Source organism: Zea mays, chromosome 3, assembly GCF_902167145.1.
Source record: "Zea mays cultivar B73 chromosome 3, Zm-B73-REFERENCE-NAM-5.0, whole genome shotgun sequence".
NCBI classification, from domain to species: Eukaryota; Viridiplantae; Streptophyta; class Magnoliopsida; order Poales; family Poaceae; genus Zea; species Zea mays.
The window spans coordinates 59,019,234-59,042,408 of record NC_050098.1 but is presented as its reverse complement, the minus strand read 5'-3'; the positions used below and the strand labels follow the sequence as shown (position 1 = coordinate 59,042,408).

Sequence of the window (23,175 nt, the reverse complement as noted above, 5' to 3'; positions counted from 1 at the left end):
AGAGAGCTCTACAATCAAATCTTAGGCAGCTGACGGACTGGACGTTCCGGTGCTGCACCGGACCATGGTTCAACGGCTAGTTCCAATAGTCATCTGACGTGGCTCGATCGCTGGACGGTCCGGTGGCACACCGGACTAGCTACAGTGTTGTCAGACATCCAACGACTAGCTGCTATGGGAAACCAAACAGGCGGTCCGGTGTGCACCGGACCGGTCCGGTGCACTGCTAACAGAGAATCTGTAGGTTTCCCTAATGGCTAGAATTGAGTGGGGGCATTATAAATACTCCGTAGCCGGCCATTTGAAGTTGTGTGAGCCCATGCAACATACCAACACATGTGATATACATCTTCAAGGCTTCAAACACCCAACTGCCTAATAGATTCACTCGGTGATATAGCATAGGTGCTTTGCGAAGTGATTAGGTTAGTTAGACAGCTTATACGCTTGCTCTAGGTTGTTCCTAGTTAGTTGAGTGAGTTTACAAAAAACCCACAAAACCCCTTGGCTTTTGAATGAGCCATTGTAATTATACCGAGTGGGGCGAGAGTCTTGCGAGACCGCATTAACCGTGTTTGTGGTGCGACCACCACTGTGTACCGGAGGGAACTGGCACGCGACGTTTCGGTTGGAAGCTCGATAGTGAAGACGACGGAAAGAGACCGAGAGAAGCTGGAAGCGGAGCACCACATGTGTAACACCCAAAATTCTATTTTGGAGTCCATAACATTTCCCCTAATGGATTAATGATTAAAATATCTACAATAGCGATTTCCTCCCTTTTCATAGTTATTCGCTAAAAAATGGATACATGATAATGATAGATGATTCAAACCTTAAACCTTGTTGAACTAGAATTGAAGTAATGAATATTCAATTTCCTTTTATTAACTTTTAACTTGATCATACAATTTAAATAATAATTATCCTCCTATGAATTATGTATGTAGAAGCATTTATCTAGGTAGATAATTAACCAATAAATAAAATAAACTTTGCATCGCATCCTGGATCTTTGACTGAGCATTGAATTAAGTATTGAAATTCAAACCCTGTTTAAATATGCTTTCGAGTTTGAAATTTGAAAACAGGAATGAAATAAAAAGGAGAAGAAAGAATTAAAAAAAGAAAAAAAACATCCCTACGCCTGGGCCACCTTCTCTCGGCCCAGTATCACCTCACTCCACCAACGCCCTAATTGGTGTCCGCAGGGAAAGCATGCCGGTGGGTGGACCCGACTCGTCAGCTACACGCAGGGGCAGATATTAGACCTAGGCCACCGGGACCGTGGCCCGGGTCATAGCCCAAAATTTTAGTAGAGAGTTTGGCCCAAATGAAACCCTAAGGTCTCCAGCGGCTGCGGTTGCCTCCCTGCTCGTGCGTCCCGTACTCCATCCGCTCGTCACTAGTCTGCGCCCAGCCAGTCGACCAGGCGTCCAGTCCAGCCGTCCAACGGTCTAGCCGTCCGCTCGTGCTCGTCCATGCCCAGCTAGAGCCAGTTTTCTCCCCGTCCGGCCGTTTGTCCAGCAGCCGTGTCTAGAGGCTAGAGGCCCGAGCAGCAGAGCCTCCCCGTCCGGCCGTCAGGCCGTGCGTGACGTGCGTGAGTTGCGTCCAGCAGTTCCAGCACTGTCTCCACTCTCCAGCCAGCTAGCCAGGCGTCCAGCAAGCTAGTCGCTAGCCCGCTAGCCAATCCTAGACTCCTAGTTACTGTAAGTCTATAAGCACTTCTCATTTTCTCAGTTTTTTTCACTAGTGGTATATTTTGTACTTATACATTTTGCATTCATTAGTTATATTGTCCTGTTGTATCTCTCATTTTATACAAATATTTAACTTGCAATATGTAGGTTCATATTCACGTGCTAATGTTGATAAAGTTATTAGAGGCGGGAAAGGATCAAATCATCTTTAATTAAGTACTTTTATATTTTTAATCAAGTTTATTGTATTTTTAGATACTGAATTGAAGTAAATACTATCTTAGTCTATGTTCGTGGTATATTTTGTTTTAGCGGTATATTTAGCCGCACAATATATTAGGGCTATTTAAAGTAATCTTCAAATTTTATAGAGTGGCCCGGGGCGTTAATTTTATAGAGCTCTGCCACTGGCTACACGCGTGGGTCTGCTTCACCTAGGGTACCCGGGTTCTCTGTTTATTACGAGTGCGCGTGGAGACCACAGGTCGTTGCGCTCCAACCATCTCTGCCGGCTCGGAATTGGCCTCGTCCGGAGTATAAAATGCTCGGCCCCTCGACCTCCTTCGGCCATAGACGAGGAGCACACAAAACCACCACCATGCTGCTTCGGCGAGCAGAGACAGAGAGGAAAAGCATGGAGCGTTCGCCGTGTGGGGGGGACTCCGATTCACCATCGTCGGGCCCTCCGGTACGGGTCAGGTAGCTTTGCAGGGCATGAATATGGTGTATGTGGGCTCTCTGCGCTCAATGACGGCGCGAGCTCAAGAGAATTCCTCGTCGGACTTCACAAATCACTACCTCCCGAGGGCGGCCCTCACCGGCACTCTAATCCTAGGTAAGAATACAATTAGAGCGTTCGATTATGCACTCGCAACGGGTAGTGATGGTCTTTTATGCGGAAAATCGGTTCTCACGCTCAATGGCGCGCGCGCCAGTGACCACCACCGCGCGTGCCGCAGGCCGCGTCGCCAAGGTCGCTGTCACACCCGGTTTTAAAAGGCAAACCGAATGCGAACCATGTACGTGCCAGGATCAGTTATTCACGTACACAGCAGTTACATAACATGGACATCATCACACAGTGCTCAAAATAGTATTAAAAGGGAAATAATAGTCGATTACATCGTACGTCTGAGACGCCCATATAGTTCTTACAATAAATCAAAGTGCGGAAAAGAAACGTAGATAACTGCGGCCTTCACAGGCAGCCAACTGGGGGTTGCCGCTAACCCACACCTAGAACTCGTCGTAGTCTTGGAACTCCTGGAAGTCTCCTTCCACAGCTTCATCTTCTCCTGAGCAGTGGTTGCAATGCTGACAACCTGGGGATGGGGGGGGGGGTTGGTGTGTAGAGCAAGGGTGAGTACACATCAACATACTCAGCAAGTATCCTGTTTGGCTGTAGTGGACTAGCTGATAGTCGCCTAGAGGGGGGGGGTGAATAGGGCGAAACTGAAATTTAGAAAAATAATCACAACTACAAGCCGGGGTTAGCGTTAGAAATATCAACGAGTCCGCGAGAGAGGGCGCAAAACAAATCGCAAGCAAATAAGGAGAGTGACACGCGGATTTGTTTTACCGAGGTTCGGTTCTCGCAAACCTACTCCCCGTTGAGGAGGCCACAAAGGCCGGGTCTCTTTCAACCCTTCCCTCTCTCAAACGGTCCCTCGGACCGAGTGAGCTTTCCTTCTTCTCAATCAACCGGGAACAAAACTTCCCCGCAAGGGCCACCACACAATCGGTGCCTCTTGCCTCGATTACAATTGAGTGTTGATTACAAGAGCACAAGAGAAAGAAAGAATGCGATCCAAGCGCAAGAGCTCAAAAGAACACGGCAAATCTCTCTCGCTAGTCACTAAAGGCTTGAGTGGAATTGGAGAGGATTTGATCTCTTTGTATGTGTCTAGAATTGAATGCCTAGCTCTTGTTAGTGGTTGAGAAGTGGGAAAACTTGGATGGCAATGAATGTGGGGTGGTTGGGGTATTTATAGCCCCAACCACCAAACTTGACCGTTGGCTGGAGCCTTCTGTTCGATGGCGCACCGGACAGTCCGGTGCCCCTGCCACGTCATCACTGCCGTTGGATTCTAGCCGTTAGAGCTTCTGACTTGTGGGCCCGCCTGGGTGTCCGGTGCACACCGGACATGCACTGTTTGATGTCCGGTGCACCGGTATGGGCGATTCTGACTTCTGCGCGCGCTGCGCGCGCATTTAATGCACCGCAGGGAGCCGTTGGCGCCGCAGGGAGCCGTTGCTCCGCTGGCACACCGGACAGTCCGGTGTACACCGGACAGTCCGGTGAATTATAGCGGAGCGGCTGTCGCGCGAACCCGAGGCTGGCGAGTTTAGGAGGCCGAGCTTCCTTGGAGCACCGGACATGTCCGGTGCACACCGGACAGTCCGGTGAATTATAGCGCGCCGGCTTCCGAGAAATCCCGAGGGTGAAGAGTTTGAGTCTGAGTCCCCTGGTGCACCGGACAGGTACTGTTCACTGTCCGGTGGCACACCGGATAGTCCGGTGCGCCAGACCAGGGGTGCCCTCGGTTGCCCCTTTGCTCCTTTATTGAATCCAACACTTGATCTTTTTATTGGCTAGATGTGAACCTTTTGCACCTGTATAACTTATACACTAGAGCAAACTAGTCAGTCCAATATTTGTGTTGGGCAATTCAACCACCAAAATTATTTAGGAACTAGGTGTAAGCCTAATTCCCTTTCAATCTCCCCCTTTTTGGTGATTGATGCCAACACAAACCAAAGCAAATGTAGAAGTGCATAATTGAACTAGTTTGCATAATGTAAGTGAAAAGGTTACTTGGAATTGAGCCAATATAACTACTTACAAGATATGCAAGGAATGTTTCTTTCTTATGTAACATTTTGGACCATGTTTGCACCACATGTTTTGTTTTTGCAAATTCTTTTTGTAAATCCATTTCAAAGATCTTTTGCAAATAGTCAAAGGTACATGAATAAGAGTTTGCAAAGCATTTTCAAGATTTGAAATTGTCTCCCCCTGTTTCAAATGCTTTTCCTTTGACTAAACAAAACTCCCCCTAAAAGAGATCCACCTCTTAGTGTTCAAGAGGGTTTTGATATACCATTTCTGAAATACTACTTTCTCCCCCTTTTGAACACAATAGGATACCAAATGATAAAGACTTTTGGAAAGCACTAAGTTTTTGAATTTGGTGGTGGTGGTGCGGTCCTTTTGCTTTGGGCTCATTTCTCCCCCTTTTTGGCATGAATCGCCAAAAACGGAATCATTAGAGCCCTCGGTGCTATCTTCCCCTTTGGTCATAAAATAAATGAGTTAAGATTATACCAAAAAGCAAAGCTTTTGAGCTTTTACTCTCTTCCCCAGGGATGAAGTTCTTTTCTTTGATGCTCATTTCTCCCCCAAAGAAGAGAGAGTTGCTCGGAGTGTTGGCGAAGCATGAGTTACGGAGTGGAAGCCTTTGTCTTCGCCGAAGACTCCAATTTCCTTTCAATATACCTATGACTTGGTTTGAAATAAACTTGAAAACACATTAGTCATAGCATATAAAAGAGATATGATCAAAGGTATTCAAAAGAGCTATGTGTGCAAGCTTAGCAAAAGAAATTTCTAGAATCAAGAATATTGAGCTCATGCCTAAGTCTGGTAAAAGATTGTTCATCAAGTGGCTTGGTAAAGATATCGGCTAATTGATCTTTAGTATTAATGTAAGAAATCTCGATATCCCCCTTTTGTTGGTGATCCCTAAGAAAATGATACCGAATGGCTATGTGCTTAGTGCGGCTATGCTCGACGGGATTGTCGGCCATTTTGATTGCACTCTCATTATCACATAGCAAAGGGACTTTGGTTAATTTGTAACCGTAGTCCCGCAGGGTTTGCCTCATCCAAAGCAATTGCGCGCAACAATGTCCTGCGGCAATGTACTCGGCTTCGGCGGTGGAAAGAGCGACCGAATTTTGCTTCTTTGAAGCCCAAGACACCAAGGATCTTCCCAAGAACTGGCAAGTCCCCGATGTGCTCTTCCTATTGATTTTGCACCCCGCCCAATCGGCATCCGAATAACCAATTAAATCAAATGTGGATCCCCTAGGGTACCAAAGCCCAAACTTAGGAGTATAAGCCAAATATCTCAAGATTCGTTTTACGGCCGTAAGGTGGGATTCCTTAGGGTCGGATTGGAATCTTGCACACATGCATACGGAAAGCATAATATCCGGTCGAGATGCACATAAATAGAGTAAAGAACCTATCATCGACCGGTATACCTTTTGATCCACGGACTTACCTCCCGTGTCGAGGTCGAGATGCCCATTAGTTCCCATGGGTGTCTTGATGGGTTTGGCATCCTTCATCCCAAACTTAGCTAGAATGTCTTGAGTGTACTTCGTTTGGCTAATGAAGGTGCCCTCTTGGAGTTGCTTGACTTGGAATCCTAGAAAATACTTCAACTCCCCCATCATCGACATCTCGAATTTCTGTGTCATGATCCTACTAAACTCTTCACATGTAGACTCGTTAGTAGACCCAAATATAATATCATCAACATAAATTTGGCATACAAACAAGTCATTTTCAAGAGTTTTAGTAAAGAGTGTAGGATCGGCCTTGCCGACTTTGAAGCCATTAGCAACAAGGAAATCTCTTAGGCATTCATACCATGCTCTTGGGGCTTGCTTGAGCCCATAAAGCGCCTTAGAGAGCCTATAGACATGGTTAGGGTACTCACTGTCTTCAAAGCCGGGAGGTTGCTCAACATAGACTTCTTCCTTGATCGGTCCATTGAGGAAAGCACTTTTCACGTCCATTTGATAGAGCTTAAAGCCATGGTAAGTAGCATAGGCCAATAATATGCGAATTGACTCAAGCCTAGCTACGGGTGCATAGGTTTCACCAAAATCCAAACCTTCGACTTGTGAATACCCTTTGGCCACGAGTCGAGCTTTGTTCCTTGTCACCACACCATGCTCATCTTGCTTGTTGCGGAAGACCCATTTGGTTCCTACAACATTTTGGTTAGGACGTGGAACTAAATGCCATACCTCGTTCCTCGTGAAATTGTTGAGCTCCTCTTGCATTGCCACCACCCAATCCGAATCTTGGAGAGCTTCCTCTACCCTGTGTGGCTCAATAGAGGAAACAAAAGAGTAATGTTCACAAAAATGAGCAACCCGAGATCGAGTAGTTACCCCCTTATGAATGTCGCCGAGGATGGTGTCGACGGGGTGATCTCGTTGGATTGCTTGGTGGACTCTTGGGTGTGGCGGTCTTGGTTCTTCCTCATCCTCCTTTTCTTGATCATTTGTATTTCCCCCTTGATCATTGCTATCATCTTGAGGTGGCTCGTCTTCTTGATTTTGCTCTTCATCATTTTGAGCCTCATCCTCATTTTGAGTTGGTGGAGATGCTTGCATGGAGGAGGATGGTTGATCTTGTGTACTTGGAGGCTCTTCGGATTCCTTAGGACACACATCCCCGATGGACATGTTCCTTAGTGCGATGCATGGAGCCTGTTCTTCACCAATCTCATCAAGATCAACTTGCTCTACTTGAGAGCCGTTAGTTTCATCAAACACAACGTCACAAGAGACTTCAACTAGTCCAGTGGACTTGTTAAAGACCCTATATGCCCTTGTGTTTGAATCATAACCAAGTAAAAAGCCTTCTACAGTTTTAGGAGCAAATTTAGATTTTCTACCTCTTTTAATAAGAATGAAGCATTTGCTACCAAAAACTCTAAAATATGAAATGTTGGGCTTTTTACCGGTTAGGAGTTCATATGATGTCTTCTTGAGGATTCGGTGAAGATATAACCGGTTGATGGCGTAGCAGGCGGTGTTGACCGCTTCGGCCCAAAACCGGTCCGGTGTCTTGTACTCATCAAGCATGGTTCTTGCCATGTCCAATAGAGTTCGATTCTTCCTCTCCACTACACCGTTTTGTTGTGGCGTGTAGGGAGAAGAGAACTCATGCTTGATGCCCTCCTTCTCAAGGAAGCTTTCAATTTGAGAGTTCTTGAACTCCGTCCCATTGTCGCTTCTTATCTTCTTGATCCTTAAGCCGAACTCATTTTGAGCCCGTCTCAAGAATCCTTTTAAAGTCTCTTGGGTTTGAGATTTTTCCTGTAAAAAGAATACCCAAGTGAAGCGAGAATAATCATCCACAATTACAAGGCAATACTTACTACCGCCGATGCTTGTGTAAGCGATCGGGCCGAATAAGTCCATGTGTAGTAGCTCCAGCGGCCTGTCGGTAGTCATGACATTTTTGTGTGGATGATGGATGCCAACTTGCTTCCCAGCTTGGCATGCGCTACAAATCCTGTCTTTCTCAAAATGAATATTGGTTAGTCCCAAAATGTGTTCTCCCTTTTGAAGCTTGTGAAGATTCTTCATTCCAACATGGGCTAGTCGGCGGTGCCAAAGCCAACCCAAGTTAGTCTTAGCAACTAAGCAAGTGTCGAGCTCAGCTCTATCAAAATCTACTAAGTATAGCTGACCCTCTAACACACCCTTAAATGCTATTGAATCATCACTTCTTCTAAAGATAGTAACACCTATATCAGTAAAGAGACAGTTGTAGCCCATTTGACATAATTGGGAAACAGAAAGCAAGTTGTAATCTAATGAATCAACAAGAAAAACATTGGAAATGGAATGGTCATGTGAAATAGCAATTTTACCCAAACCTTTGACCAACCCTTGATTTCCATCCCCAAATGTGATAGCTCGTTGGGGATCTTTGTTTTTCTCATATGAGGAGAACATCCTTTTCTCCCCGGTCATGTGGTTTGTGCACCCGCTGTCGAGTATCCAACTTGAGCCCCCGGATGCATAAACCTACAAAACAAATTTAGTTCTTGACTTTAGGTACCCAAACTGTTTTGGGTCCTTTGGCATTAGATACAAGAACTTTGGGTACCCAAACACAAGTCTTGGAATCCTTGTGTTTGCCCCCAACAAATTTGGCAACTACTTTGCCGGATTTGCTAGTAAGCACATAAGATGCATCAAAAGTTTTAAATGAAATGGCATGATCATTTGATGCATTAGGAATTTTCTTCTTAGGCAACTTGGCACGGGTTGGTTGCCTAGAACTAGATGTCTCACCCTTATACATGAAAGCATGGTTAGGGCCAGAGTGAGACTTCCTAGAATGAATCTTCCTAATTTTGCTCTCAGGATAGCCTGCAGGGTATAAAATGTAACCCTCGTTATCCTGAGGCATGGGAGCTTTGCCCTTAACAAAGTTAGACAAGTTCTTAGGAGGGGCATTAAGTTTGACATTGTCTCCCCTTTGGAAGCCAATGCCATCCTTGATGCCAGGGCGTCTCCCATTATAAAGCATGCTACGAGCAAATTTAAATTTCTCATTTTCTAAGTTGTGCTCGGCAATTTTAGCATCTAGTTTAGCTATATGATCATTTTGTTTTTTAATTAAGGCTAGGTGATCATGGATAGCCTCAATATTAATATCTCTACATCTAGTGCAAATAGAAACATGCTCAACATTAGATGTAGAGGGTTTGCAAGATTTAAGTTCTACAACCTTAGCATGCAACATTTCATTCTTAGTTCTAAGGTCGGAAATAGTAGCATTGCAAACATCAAAATTTTTAGCCTTAGCAATTAAATTTTCATTCTCTAATCTAAGGCTAGCAAGAGATGCATTCAATTCATCAATCTTAGCAAGCAAGTCAACGTTATCATTTTTAAGATTGGGAATTGAAACATTACAAACATGTGAATCAACCTTAGCATTTAAAATAGCATTTTCATTTCTAAGGTTGTCAATCATCTCACGGCAAGTGCTTAGCTCACTAGACAATTTTTCACATTTTTCAACTTGTAGAGCGTGAGCATTTTTAACCTTAACATGTTTCTTATTCTCCTTGATTAGGAAGTCCTCTTGGGAGTCCAAGAGATCATCCTTTTCATGGATGGCACTAATTAGTTCATTTAATTTTTTCTTTTGTTCCATGTTAAGGTTAGCAAAAAGAATGCGCAAGTTATCCTCCTCATTTTTATCATCATCCTCATCACTAGATGTTTCATATTTAGTGGAGGACCTTGATTTTACCTTCTTTTTGCCGTCCTTGGCCATGAGACACTTGTGGCCGACGTTGGGGAAGAGAAGGCCTTTGGTGACGGCGATGTTGGCGGCGTCCTCGTCGTCGGAGGAGTCGCTTGAGCTTTCGTCGGAGTCCCACTCCCGACAAACATGGGCATCGCCGCCCTTCTTCTTGTAATACTTCTTCTTCTCCTTTCTTCTTCCCTTCTTGTCGTCGCCCCTGTCACTGTCACTAGACATAGGACATTTTGCAATAAAGTGACCGGGCTTACCACACTTGTAGCAAACCTTCTTGGAACGAGGTTTGTAGTCCTTCCCCTTCCGTTGCTTGAGGATTTGCCTAAAGCTTTTGATGATTAGGGCCATCTCCTCATTGTCGAGCTTGGAGGCGTCAATTGGTTGTCTACTTGGTGTAGACTCCTCCTTCTTCTCCTCCGTTGCCTTAAAGGCCACCGGTTGCGCCTCGGATGTGGAGGGCTCGTCAAGCTCGTTGATCTTCTTGGAGCCCTTAATCATGCATTCAAAACTAACAAAATTCCCGATGACTTCCTCGGGGGTCATTAGTGGATATCTTGGATTGCCACGAATTAATTGAACTTGTGTGGGGTTAAGGAAAATAAGAGCTCTTAGAATAACCTTAACCACTTCGTGGTCATCCCACTTTGTACTCCCGAGGTTGCGCACTTGGTTCACCAAGGTCTTGAGCCGGTTGTACATGTCTTGTGGCTCCTCCCCTTGGCGAAGACGGAAGCGACCGAGCTCCCCCTCGATCGTTTCCCGCTTGGTGATCTTGGTGAGTTCATCACCTTCGTGCGCCGTCTTGAGAAGATCCCAAATCTCTTTGGCGTTCTTCAACCCTTGTACTTTGTTGTATTCCTCCTTGCTTAGGGAGGCAAGGAGGATGGTTGCGGCTTGGGAGTTGAAGTGCTCGATTTGGGCCACTTCGTCTGTGTCATAGTCCTCATCCCCTATTGATGGTACCTGTACACCATACTCAACAACATCCCATATTCTTTTGTGGAGAGAGGTTAGATGAAATCGCATTAAATTACTCCACATAGCATAATCTTCACCATTAAAAGTTGGTGGTTTACCTAATGGGACGGAAAGTAGAGGTGTATGTTTAGGAACACGAGGATAGCGTAGGGGAATCTTACTATACTTCTTACGCTCTTGGCGTTTAGAAGTGACGGACGCCGCGTCGGAGCCGGAGGTAGATGTCGATGAAGTGTCGGTCTCGTAGTAGACCACCTTCCTCATCCTCTTGTGCTTGTCCCCACTCCGATGCGGCTTGTGAGAAGAAGATTTTTCCTTCTTCTCCTTGTGGTGAGAAGAGGAAGATCTTTTCTCCTTCCGCTTGGAGGAGTTCTTCTTCTTCTCCCTTTTCTTGGTGCGGGACTCTTCCGATGAGGTGCTCCCTTGGCTTGTAGTGGGCTTGTCGCCGGTCTCCATCTCCTTCTTGGCGTGATCTCCCGACATCACTTCGAGCGGTTAGGCTCTAATGAAGCACCGGGCTCTGATACCAATTGATAGTCGCCTAGAGGGGGGGGGTGAATAGGGCGAAACTGAAATTTAGAAAAATAATCACAACTACAAGTCGGGGTTAGCGTTAGAAATATCAACGAGTCCGCGAGAGAGGGCGCAAAACAAATCGCAAGCAAATAAGGAGAGTGACACGCGGATTTGTTTTACCGAGGTTCGGTTCTCGCAAACCTACTCCCCGTTGAGGAGGCCACAAAGGCCGGGTCTCTTTCAACCCTTCCCTCTCTCAAACGGTCCCTCGGACCGAGTGAGCTTTCCTTCTTCTCAATCAACCGGGAACAAAACTTCCCCGCAAGGGCCACCACACAATCGGTGCCTCTTGCCTCGATTACAATTGAGTGTTGATTACAAGAGCACAAGAGAAAGAAAGAATGCGATCCAAGCGCAAGAGCTCAAAAGAACACGGCAAATCTCTCTCGCTAGTCACTAAAGGCTTGAGTGGAATTGGAGAGGATTTGATCTCTTTGTATGTGTCTAGAATTGAATGCCTAGCTCTTGTTAGTGGTTGAGAAGTGGGAAAACTTGGATGGCAATGAATGTGGGGTGGTTGGGGTATTTATAGCCCCAACCACCAAACTTGACCGTTGGCTGGAGCCTTCTGTTCGATGGCGCACCGGACAGTCCGGTGCACACCGGACAGTCCGGTGCCCCTGCCACGTCATCACTGCCGTTGGATTCTAGCCGTTAGAGCTTCTGACTTGTGGGCCCGCCTGGGTGTCCGGTGCACACCGGACATGCACTGTTTGATGTCCGGTGCACCGGTATGGGCGATTCTGACTTCTGCGCGCGCTGCGCGCGCATTTAATGCACCGCAGGGAGCCGTTGGCGCCGCAGGGAGCCGTTGCTCCGCTGGCACACCGGACAGTCCGGTGTACACCGGACAGTCCGGTGAATTATAGCGGAGCGGCTGTCGCGCGAACCCGAGGCTGGCGAGTTTAGGAGGCCGAGCTTCCTTGGAGCACCGGACATGTCCGGTGCACACCGGACAGTCCGGTGAATTATAGCGCGCCGGCTTCCGAGAAATCCCGAGGGTGAAGAGTTTGAGTCTGAGTCCCCTGGTGCACCGGACAGGTACTGTTCACTGTCCGGTGGCACACCGGACAGTCCGGTGCGCCAGACCAGGGGTGCCCTCGGTTGCCCCTTTGCTCCTTTATTGAATCCAACACTTGATCTTTTTATTGGCTAGATGTGAACCTTTTGCACCTGTATAACTAATACACTAGAGCAAACTAGTCAGTCCAATATTTGTGTTGGGCAATTCAACCACCAAAATTATTTAGGAACTAGGTGTAAGCCTAATTCCCTTTCACTAGCTGTATGTGGGGATAAGTCAAGCAGTTGCTTTTAGTTGGTCAGATTATTACTTACTAGTAGAAAGCCAAGTTTTAACATTTACCCAAGTTATTAACCCGATGTACCCTTTCCAAACGGAAAGAATACCACTTACCAGCACCATGGTCATAACTAAAACCATCAATCTCATAACCACCTGTACCAAAGTATCTCTGATCAAGTACCACTAATCACTGGAGCTCCCTTGGCCGCTCATAACCGCGAGCACGGCTGATATATCAGTTTTTCAAACACTCTGCAGAGGTTGTGCACTTTACCCACAAGCCGTGATTCCCATTCTGCCCGGAGATCATGACTCTCCATTGGTCACTACCAAGGTGACCCAGCAGGGCATCACTACGTAGCCTTTACAAAGATTCCCCGGGGCTGTAGCCACCCGTTAGGTTTCCTAAATGTACCGCACTCCTCCCCAAGGGACAAATCAACCTTGGCAGAGCGAGCCGCATACACCGAGCCCCATTGACGGCACGACGGCTAAGTGAACTACACCCCGGATCCTCTAATTATTCAGCTAAGGGCATCCCATTCCACCCTCATGGTTGCACTGTTTTCCCGGGCGGTCATCCATAGAACAGGTCCTTACGGAGAGGCACTCGAGAAACCGCTTGAGCCCCCTTGGTGACCACAAGTACAACATCATAATAAGAGAAGGGAAAACAGCGTATCATAGATATTCTCATCATGTTCATTGATTAGAGTTAAGCAATAGCATAAAGCTAAACAGTAATAATCCAACCCAGATAGGTAAACAAGGACATGGATAACAAAAGCTAGTCAATCCTTAGGCATAAATGTGTAAAGCGGGAGGTGAATTAAATAATGAATAGGACATAGATAGGTCAAGGGACACTTGCCTCCACCAACCGACTGCTGCTCAGGGGCTTCTCCTGCGAGTTCCTCGGGCTCTTCAACCGGATCGTTCTCTATGCGATTGCAAACATACATACATCCACACATTTAATACAAAAGAACAGTACACCATACAATAGAATGCAATAAGTAAACAGACGTTCCACGCGGGCTCGCGAGTACGGTTAAGAGAGAAAGAGGAAAAGACAGTCGAGAAACGATCACGTTACATGATTATAAATTAACCACTCGCTTAATGGAAGGAAATTTAATGTAGACACTATGTTTAGCGTAAAGTAAAGTCATGTTTCATGTCTAATTATTATAAGCGGGTGGAGATAAATAAAAGGATGGTCGCGCAGCGAGACGCGCGACAAAGCTCTCTAAAACAAATTAAGAAGTTAACGACTCGTCGCGCGACCGAGCACGCAGCGAGACACTTCGCCTTAGTTACGAGGAGACGTTAAGCGTCGCGCGACGAAGCGCACGACGACATACGTCGACTAAACTGAGTCCAAAGTGGAACGTCGCGTGAATACACACGCGGCGTTACACCTTAAACAACCTGAAACAAAAATGGATCGTCGCGCGACGAAGCGCACGACGCAACACAAGATAGAATCTGAATTTAGACAAATCCGTCACACGGCGAAGCGCGCGACGCAACACGCTAATTAACGAATAATCACCGCGAGCGCGGGCGAGCGAAGATACGGTCGGGCGAGGCCGGGACGGGAACGGGCGGCCGAACGGGGGGGAGGGCGGTTGAACCGGTCCAGGGGCGGTTGAACCGGCCAGGAGCGGCCGAGCCGGCCGGGGCCGCGCCGGGGGCCGCGCCGGGGCCGAAGGCCGCGCCGGGGACGCGAACCGGCGAGCAGGGGCGGGCGGGATCGCCGCCGCGGGGCCGGGGGACGGGCGGGGGGCGAGCGAGGCCGCCGGGGTCGGGGAAGGGAAGGGGGAGGCCGCCGGGGGCCGGGGAGGGGCGGGCGAGCGCCGGCCGCGGGCCGGGGGAGGGGCGGGCGAGGCCGCCGGGGTCGGGGAAGGGAAGGGGGAGGCCGGGCGGGGGAGCCGGGGACGGGCGCCGAGCGGGCGAGCCGGGGGCGGGCGCCGAGCGGGCGAGCCGGGGGCGGGAGGGGGAGGGGCCGAGCGGGGGCCGCACGCCGCCGGGGAGCCGAGGGGGCCGAGCGGGGGCCGCACGCCGCCGGGGAGGGAGGCCGGGCGGGGAGGCCGGGCGCCGCCGGGGAGGGGCCGAGCGGGGGCCGAGCGGGGGCCGCACGCCGCCGGGGAGCCGAGGGGGCCGAGCGGGGGCCGCACGCCGCCGGGGAGGGAGGCCGGGCGGGGAGCCGCCGCGGGACGGGCAGGGGCAGGGACGGGCGGGGTCGCGCGCGGGCAGGGGGAGAGGGAGGGCGCGCGCGGGGGGGGGGGGAGAAGAGGAGGGAGAGGGAGAGAGAGAGAAGGGGAGGGGAGCTCACCTCGGGGTCCAAAATCCGGTGATCGCCGTCTCCAAACCCTAGGGCACCACGGGGAGAGAGAGGTGGAAGAGGGAGAGGAGAGGTTGTTGCGCGGGAGATCCAAATGAGAGAGAGAGAGGGGATGGGGCGCATGGGGGGGGTTTGGGCGCCAGGGGCGCGCAGGCCGAGGCGGGCCAGACCGGCTGGGCTGGGCTAGGACTAGGTTGGGCTGGGCCGGGCCACTTCGCGGATCGAAAACCCACGACGAGCGCGACCACAAAACGGACTTAAATCGCGAACCGAAATCCGGAACGGAACGAGACGAACACACAACATCAGACAAAGAAATGTGCTTCGGCATGATGCAACACCCATGACACTTAGGTTTTGGTTTATACATGACACGGACACCTGCTGCTATACTGGTTTGAAATTGGGAAGAAGGAGCAAACGGGGAAAGAGAAAAGAGAGTAACGCCCGAATTTGGTGAGAGAAAAGAAGAAAAAAATTCTACCCCCAAATTCAGGGCGTTACAGTCGCCGACGGGTAGATGACGGTCTTATGACCGTTTGATTAGGTTTGACTGGATAAGATCAAAAAGGGGATACAGTTGAGTGGATTAAGGTTAGTCTGTTGGATCAAGATCGGGTGTAGGGGTTTCCATCTCAGCATTTTAAATCCTGAGCGTTGTTATTTGATCGGGCGGCTAGGGTGGTGTGCTGGTTGGGAGCCAACCTGATCTAATCTGGGCTCTTGGGTAAGCATCCAACGGTCAGAATTGGCTCGTACCCCTTCGGTCGTGTGGTTTTTCAAATAAACCCTTGGGATTCTAATAAACCAACCTGTCGTCCGGACTAGTCAAAAGAAATCTCAGATAGGTCCTAGATTTTGCACCAAACCCCCCGAGCTTCTGGTAAATAGTGGCGTCAGCCCAAGGCTTAAAGAAAATGAGTAAAATTAATAAAGAAAAGGATTTTTAGTATAAAAATAATTCCAGAAACTTGTTTAATTCATATTTAATTCATTTTAACTCCTTTTGATCCATTTCAATTGCATTAGTCTCATATTAATATTGTTTATCATTTAGTAACCTTATATTACTATAAAACCTATGGTTAAAATCTTGCACCTCATTTGTTTTACCGCAAACACTTAAACCTTCGGAAAATCATACCTCTTTAACCGTAACTTCGAATTTAGTGATTCTTGAACCTACGATCTCATTATGTAGCGTAGGTCATTATTATGCACTATGTTCTCATGTTTGGTGTGATATTAATATTTGCCTATATTATGTATGTTTGTATTGCTACGAGTAGCAGCGAGGTTATGAGTCACTTGAAGAGCAAGTTGGTGTGGTACCTGTGATCTCAAGTCTAAGGCAAGTTGTGCCCTTGATTACTTTCCTCTTTACCCAATAATGTTTCTATTAATCACTGTAACATGCTCAGATTAATTTGATGGTACCTAATAGGCTTCCCTAGCATTGTTTATCGCACATCTTGCAGACAAAAAAACTATTGGGTAGTTTGGCTATTGCTCTACTTGGTTTTGGAAAATTAATGTTATACTATGATCATGTTCTAGTTATGCTGTTGTTTTAATTATTGTTCATGACAAGATTGTTATGGTAATTGGAACATGGAGCTTAACTTGAGATATCCGTGCTACCACAAGGGTGGAATAGGACGCCCTTGGCTGACTAATTAGGAAAGCTAATGGAGGACTACCTTACCCGAAAGGGAAAGGGCGGTAGAGGAGCAGCGTATAGGGAGGTTTTGGGTCGATCATGAAGCGATGGCTTTTAGGACGAGGGATTCCTATATTGCCCTTCTCAGAAACCGTAGCGGGTTTTCTGAAGCTAGTGTAACTTTGTAAAGGCCTCGTAGTGGATCCATAGTCATTCACCTCGGAAGTGTCTAAGGGCCTTGGAAACCATGGCTAGACGGGATACACGACTTGCGGGTAAAGGGTGCAACCTCTGCAGAGTGTAAAACTGGTGTATCAGCCATGCTCACGGTCAAGAGCGACTTAGGACTCTCGCATGATTAAATTATGGAATTAAACTTAATCTGTCATGCGCATTGCATCGTGGGTGCTATTGTCAATTGTGAACTCTTATTTAATTAGGTTGGTATCTACTTATACTTAGTAACTGCTAATAAAAGTTTGACCAACCTTAAAAGCAATGCTCAGCTTTAACCATCTCCTTTGGTAAGCCTTATACTTCACGTGACCCCCATCTTTGGTGAGTTCATGCACATTATTCTCCACAACTTGTTGACTGATGAACATATGTGAGCTCAGCCTTGTTGTACTCACATCCCTCAGGTCAAGAACAGGTACCGCAAGATGAGGCGCATGAAGGATGCTATGATGAGTTCGTGAGTGGTCTAGACCGTCGTCTCCCAGTCAACTATGGTTGCTGGATCGTTGTCTTCGTATGATGTAATTATTTAAATATTTTTTGTACAGAACTCCGTTATATATTAATGATGTGACATTCGTTTTTGTACCATGAGTTATCATATGTGTGAGACTTGATCCCAGCACTTGGTGAAGTTCGCGCTCGGGTTTTGGACCCCTAAATCCGGGTGTGAAAGAAGTGGTATTAGAGGAATGTTGACTATAGGATGAAACCTAGATAGAACTGGACAACTCTTACCTACTTATCTTTGCTACTCTGATTCTTTCTAAACTTTTCTTAATCTTTTCTCATCTATTGCTACTTTACCCTAATTATTCTTACGTTTTCACTTCTAAAGACAATAGTGGATTTCACACTTTAAAATCCTATACCTAAATTGACCTTTAGGAATAGGAGACCTAATCTTAGGGACAAAAACAAAACTATTTTTGTAGGTACTATACGTTTGAATGTTTGTTCTTATAATAATTGTTTGATTTGGTTCTTTGATTGAGTGTGATGAGTTGTGGAGTAATGTCCACAATGCCTCTACATATACATATATCCATATATATATATATATTTATAAGATAACTAGACAACCTAGATTATACTTCATTAAAATATATCTACCTCAATAGATCCATCTTATCTTAAAATGATTCTATCTTATCCTAGTAGATTATTCCTGTCCCGATGAGCATACTTATCTCCCTAGTGTAACAACAATGATTTAGCCGAAATCAACTAGATCTTATATAAGTCTAATCTAGTCATGCCAAGTTCCCATCTAATCTAAACCTAATCTAATGTGGGTTACTTAACAAGTTAATTAATGCTGGTGGAATAGATTAAAACCCTACTCCTATAACACATGTTTAACCTAAATCAGTGCCCTAGACCAACTCGGCGATACACAAACAACCCATATATTCTTGATAGGTTGTCTAATCTATCTATTGCAAAACGAGATTCTAACCTACCAACCTGACCTACATGATCCTAATAAATTGTATAACCCCTCTGTTTTCAATCCAAAAACAAAACATAGGTTATAACCCAACTGCCTCACGAAAATCCATCGTACCCACATCTATCTTAATTATATGTTCCTAACTCGGATGGTAACACCGAGACCAAAGAAGGAGGACATCAAAGCCAACAAGCAAGGATGAGTAGAACTAGATTTTCATAGGAGTCAAGATCCACCATCCGAAATAGAGTCTTTCCTTACCATAATCTTTCTTACCCCTAACCGTCTATCCCTACCCAATAGTGGTCAGACATAAAAGATACCCATGCTTTCCTAGTCATTAATAAATAAATAAATAAATAAATATCAAGTTTTGAACCAATTAGAAACTAAAAGCTAAATTACAAAACCATTCTTTCTACATTTCCTTTCTTACCAATCTCGAGGACGAGATTATTTTTAAGGGTGATAGAATTTGTAACACCCAAAATTCTATTTTGGAGTCCATAACATTTCCCCTAATGGATTAATGAATAAAATATATACAATAGTGATTTCCTCCCTTTTCAAAGTTATTCGCTAAAAAATGGATACATGATAATGATAGATGATTCAAACCTTAAACCTTGTTGAACTAGAATTTAAGTAATGAATATTAAATTTTCTTTTATTAACTTTTAACTTGATCATACAATTAAAATATTAATTATCCACCTATGAATTATGTATGTAGAAGCATTTATCTAGGTAGATAATTAATCAATAAATAAAATAAACTTTGCATTGCATCCGGGATCTTTGATTGAGCATTGAATTAAGTATTGAAATTCAAACCCTGTTTAAATCTGCTTTAGAGTTTGAAATTTGAAAATAGGAATGAAATAAAAAGGAGAAGAAGGAATTAAAAAACGAAAAAAAAACATCCCTGCGCCTGGGCCACCTTCTCTCGGCCCAGTATCACCTCACTCCACCGACGACCCAATTGGTGCCTGCAGGGGAAGCACGCCGGTGGGTGGGCTCGACTCGTCAGCTACACGTGAGGGTCTGCTTCACCTAGGGTACCCGGTTCTCGGTTTGTTACAAGCGCGCGTGGAGACTGCCGGTCATTGCGCTCTGACCATCTCTGCCGGCTCGGAATTGGCCTCGTCCGGAGTATAAAATGCTCGGCCTGGCGACCTCCTTCGACCATAGACGAGAAGCACACGAAACCACCACCGTGTTGCATCGGCGAGCAGAGACAGAGAGAGGAAAAGCGTGGAGCGTCTGTCGCGGGGGGGGGGACTCCGATTCACCATCGTCGGGCCCTCTAGTGCGGGTTAGGTAGCTTCGCCAGGGCATGAATATGGTGTACGTGGGCTCTCTGTGCTCAATGACGGCGCGAGCTGAGGAGAATTCCTCGCCGGACTTCACAAACCGCTACCTCCCGTGGGTGGCCCTCACCGGCACTCTAATCCTAGGTAAGAATACAATTAGGGCGTTCGATTATGCACTCGCAACGTGTAGCGATGGTCTTTATGGGGAAAACCGGTTCTCGCGCTCAATGGCGCGCGCGCCGGTGACCGCCACCACGCGTGCCTCGGGCCGCGTCGCCCAGGTCGCCCACGGGTGGAAGATGGTCTTATGATCGTTTGATTAGGTTTGAGCGGATAATATCAAAAAGGGGATACCGGTTGAGTGGATTAAGGCTAGTCCGTTGGATAAAGATCGGGTGTACGGGTTTCCATCTCAGCATTTTAAATCCTGAGCATTATTATTTGATCGGGTGGCTAGGGTGGCTTCCGGTTGGGAGCCAACCTTATCTAATCTAGGCTCTTGGGTAAGCATACAACGGTCAGAATCGGCCCATACCCCTTCGACCATGTGGTTTTGCAAATAAACCCTCAGGATTCTAATAAACCAACCCGCTGTCTGTGGCTACTCAAAAGAAATCTTAGATAGGTCCTAGATTTTGTGCCAAACCCCTCGAGCTTCTGGTAAATAGTGATCGTAGCCCAAGGCTTAAAGAAAATGAGTAAAATTAATAAAGAAAAGGATTTTTAGTATAAAAATAATTCCAAAAACTTGTTTAATTCATATTTAATCCATTTCAACTCCTTTTTGATCCATTCCAATTGCATTAGTCTCCTATTAATATTGATTATCATTTAGTAACCTTATATTACTATAAAACCTATGGATAAAATCTTGCACCTCATTTGTTTTACCGCAAACACTTAAACCTTTGGAAAATCATACCTCTTTAACGTAACTCCGAATTTAGTGGTTCTCGAACCTACGATCTCATTATGCAACGTAGATCATTATTATGCAACATCTTCTCATGTTTGGTGTGATGTTAATATTTTCCTATACTATGTTTGTTTGTATTGCTACAAGTAGCAGCGAGGTTACGAGTCACATGAATAGCAAGTTAGTGAGGTACCTCGGATCTCAAGTCTAAGGCAAGTTATGCCCTTGATCACTTTTCTCGTTACCCAATAATGTTCCTATTAATTACTGTGACATGCTCAGGTTAATTTGATGGGACCTAATAGGCTTCACGGGGGGGACTCCGATTCACCATCGTCGGGCCCTCTGGTGCGAGTTAGGTAGCTTCGCCAGGGCATGAATATGGTGTACGTGAGCTCTCTGTGCTCAATGACGGTGCGAGCTGAGGAGAATTCCTCGCCGGACTTCACAAACCGCTACCTCCCGTGGGTGGCCCTCACCGGCACTCTAATCCTAGGTAAGAATACAATTAGGGCGTTCGATTATGCACTCGCAACGTGTAGCGATGGTCTTTATGGGGAAAACCGGTTCTCGCGCTCAATGGCGCGCGCGCCAGTGACCGCCACCACGTGTGCCTCGGGCCGCGTCGCCCAGGTCACCCACAGGTGGAAGATGGTCTTATGATCATTTGATTAGGTTTGAGCGGATAATATCAAAAAGGGGATACCGGTTGAGTGGATTAAGGCTAGTCCATTGGATAAAGATCGGGTGTACGGGTTTCCATCTCAGCATTTTAAATCCTGAGCGTTGTTATTTGATCGGGTGGCTAGGGTGGCTTCCGGTTGGGAGCCAACCTGATCTAATCTAGGCTCTTGGGTAAGCATACAATGGTCAGAATCGGCCCGTACCCCTTCAACCATGTGGTTTTGCAAATAAACCCTCAGGATTCTAATAAACCAACCCACCGTCTGTGGCTACTCAAAAGAAATCTTAGATAGGTCCTAGATTTTGTGCCAAACCCCCCGAGCTTCTGGTAAATAGTGGCCTCTGCCCAAGGCTTAAAGAAAATGAGTAAAATTAATAAGGAAAAGGATTTTTAGTATAAAAATAATTCCAAAAACTTGTTTAATTCATATTTAATCCATTTTAACTCCTTTTTGATCCATTCCAATTGCATTAGTCTCATATTAATATTGATTATCATTTAGTAACCTTATATTACTATAAAACCTATGGATAAAATCTTGCACCTCATTTGTTTTACCGCAAACACTTAAACCTTTGGAAAATCATACCTCTTTAACTGTAACTCCGAATTTAGTGGTTCTCGAACCTACGATCTCATTATGCAGTGTAGATCATTATTATGCAACATGTTCTCATGTTTGGTGTAATGTTAATATTTTCCTATACTATGTTTGTTTGTATTTGAAAGAGAAATGTGCCCTTGGGCCATTTCTAAGTATTTTGGTGATTGAGTGCCAACACAGGTGCTTAAATGTGAATCTATACCCTTGGATGGACAAAGTGTAAATCAAGAGTAAAGGTATGTTTCTAAGCCTTAGTACATTGTTTTGAAGACTAATGTATTGTGTCTAAGTGCTTGAAACAGGAGAAATCGAGTCAAAGAAAAGTTGGCTGTGTACAGCCAAGGGGTTGTTCGGTCTGGTGCACCGGACAGTGTCCGGTGGTGCACCGGACAGTGTCCGGTGCGCCAGGCTGCCTCGAGCGAAGTGGTCGCTCTCGGGAATTCGCCGACGGCGTACGGCTAAAATTCACCGGACTGTCCGGTGTGCACCGGACTGTCTGGTGAGCCAACGGTCGGCCGGGCCAACGGTCGGCCGCGGAATCCGTGCACGACACGTGGCCGAGCCAACGGTCGGAAGGGGGCACCGGACTGTCCGGTGTGCACCGGACTGTCCGGTGCGCCAACGGATCCCAGATCTGCAACGGTCGGCTGCGCCATTTAAGGAAAGAAATCGGGCACCGGACAGTGTCCGGTGTGCACCGGACTGTCCGGTGCGCCCGATGACAGAAGGCAAGATCAGCCTTCCAGAATTGCTCTCAACGGCTCCTAGCTGCCTTGGGGCTATAAAAGGGACCCCTAGGCGCATGGAGGAGAACATCAAGCATTCCTACAACATTCCTAAGCACCAAGACATCGATTCCACGCATTTGGTTCATTGTGATAGCATCTAGAGCTCTTGTTGAGTTGTGGACTCATTGAGTTGTGTTGCGAGCTCTTGTTGCGACTTGTGTGCGTGCTGTTGCTCTGATTTTGAGTCTTGTGTGTGTTGCTAGTTTCTCCCTTACTCCGTATTTCTGTGTGAATCTTAAGTGTAAGGGCGAGAGGCTCCAAGTTGTGGAGATTCCTCGCAAACGGGATATTGAAAGGCAAAGCAAAACACCGTGGTATTCAAGTTGGTCTTTGGACCGCTTGAGAGGGGTTGACTGCAACCCTCGTCCGTTGGGACGCCACAATGTGGAGTAGGCAAGCGTTGGTCTTGGCCGAACCACGGGATAAACCACTGTGTCATCTCTGTGTTTGATCTCTTGTGGTATTGTGTTTTGCTGAGACTCCTTTCTAGCCACTTGGAAATCATTGTGCTAACACTTAACAAGTT

The 23,175-nt window shown here is 46.5% G+C and overlaps 1 long non-coding RNA gene across 1 annotated transcript; it reads left to right on the top strand.

The window, feature by feature from the left end:
* Positions 1 to 1,299: 1,299 nt before the first annotated feature.
* Positions 1,300 to 17,469, top strand: LOC103650127 (uncharacterized). Its single transcript, XR_563928.2, has 2 exons — positions 1,300 to 1,709; positions 17,295 to 17,469. It is a non-coding gene; the product is annotated as an uncharacterized lncRNA (long non-coding RNA).
* Positions 17,470 to 23,175: the final 5,706 nt, after the last annotated feature.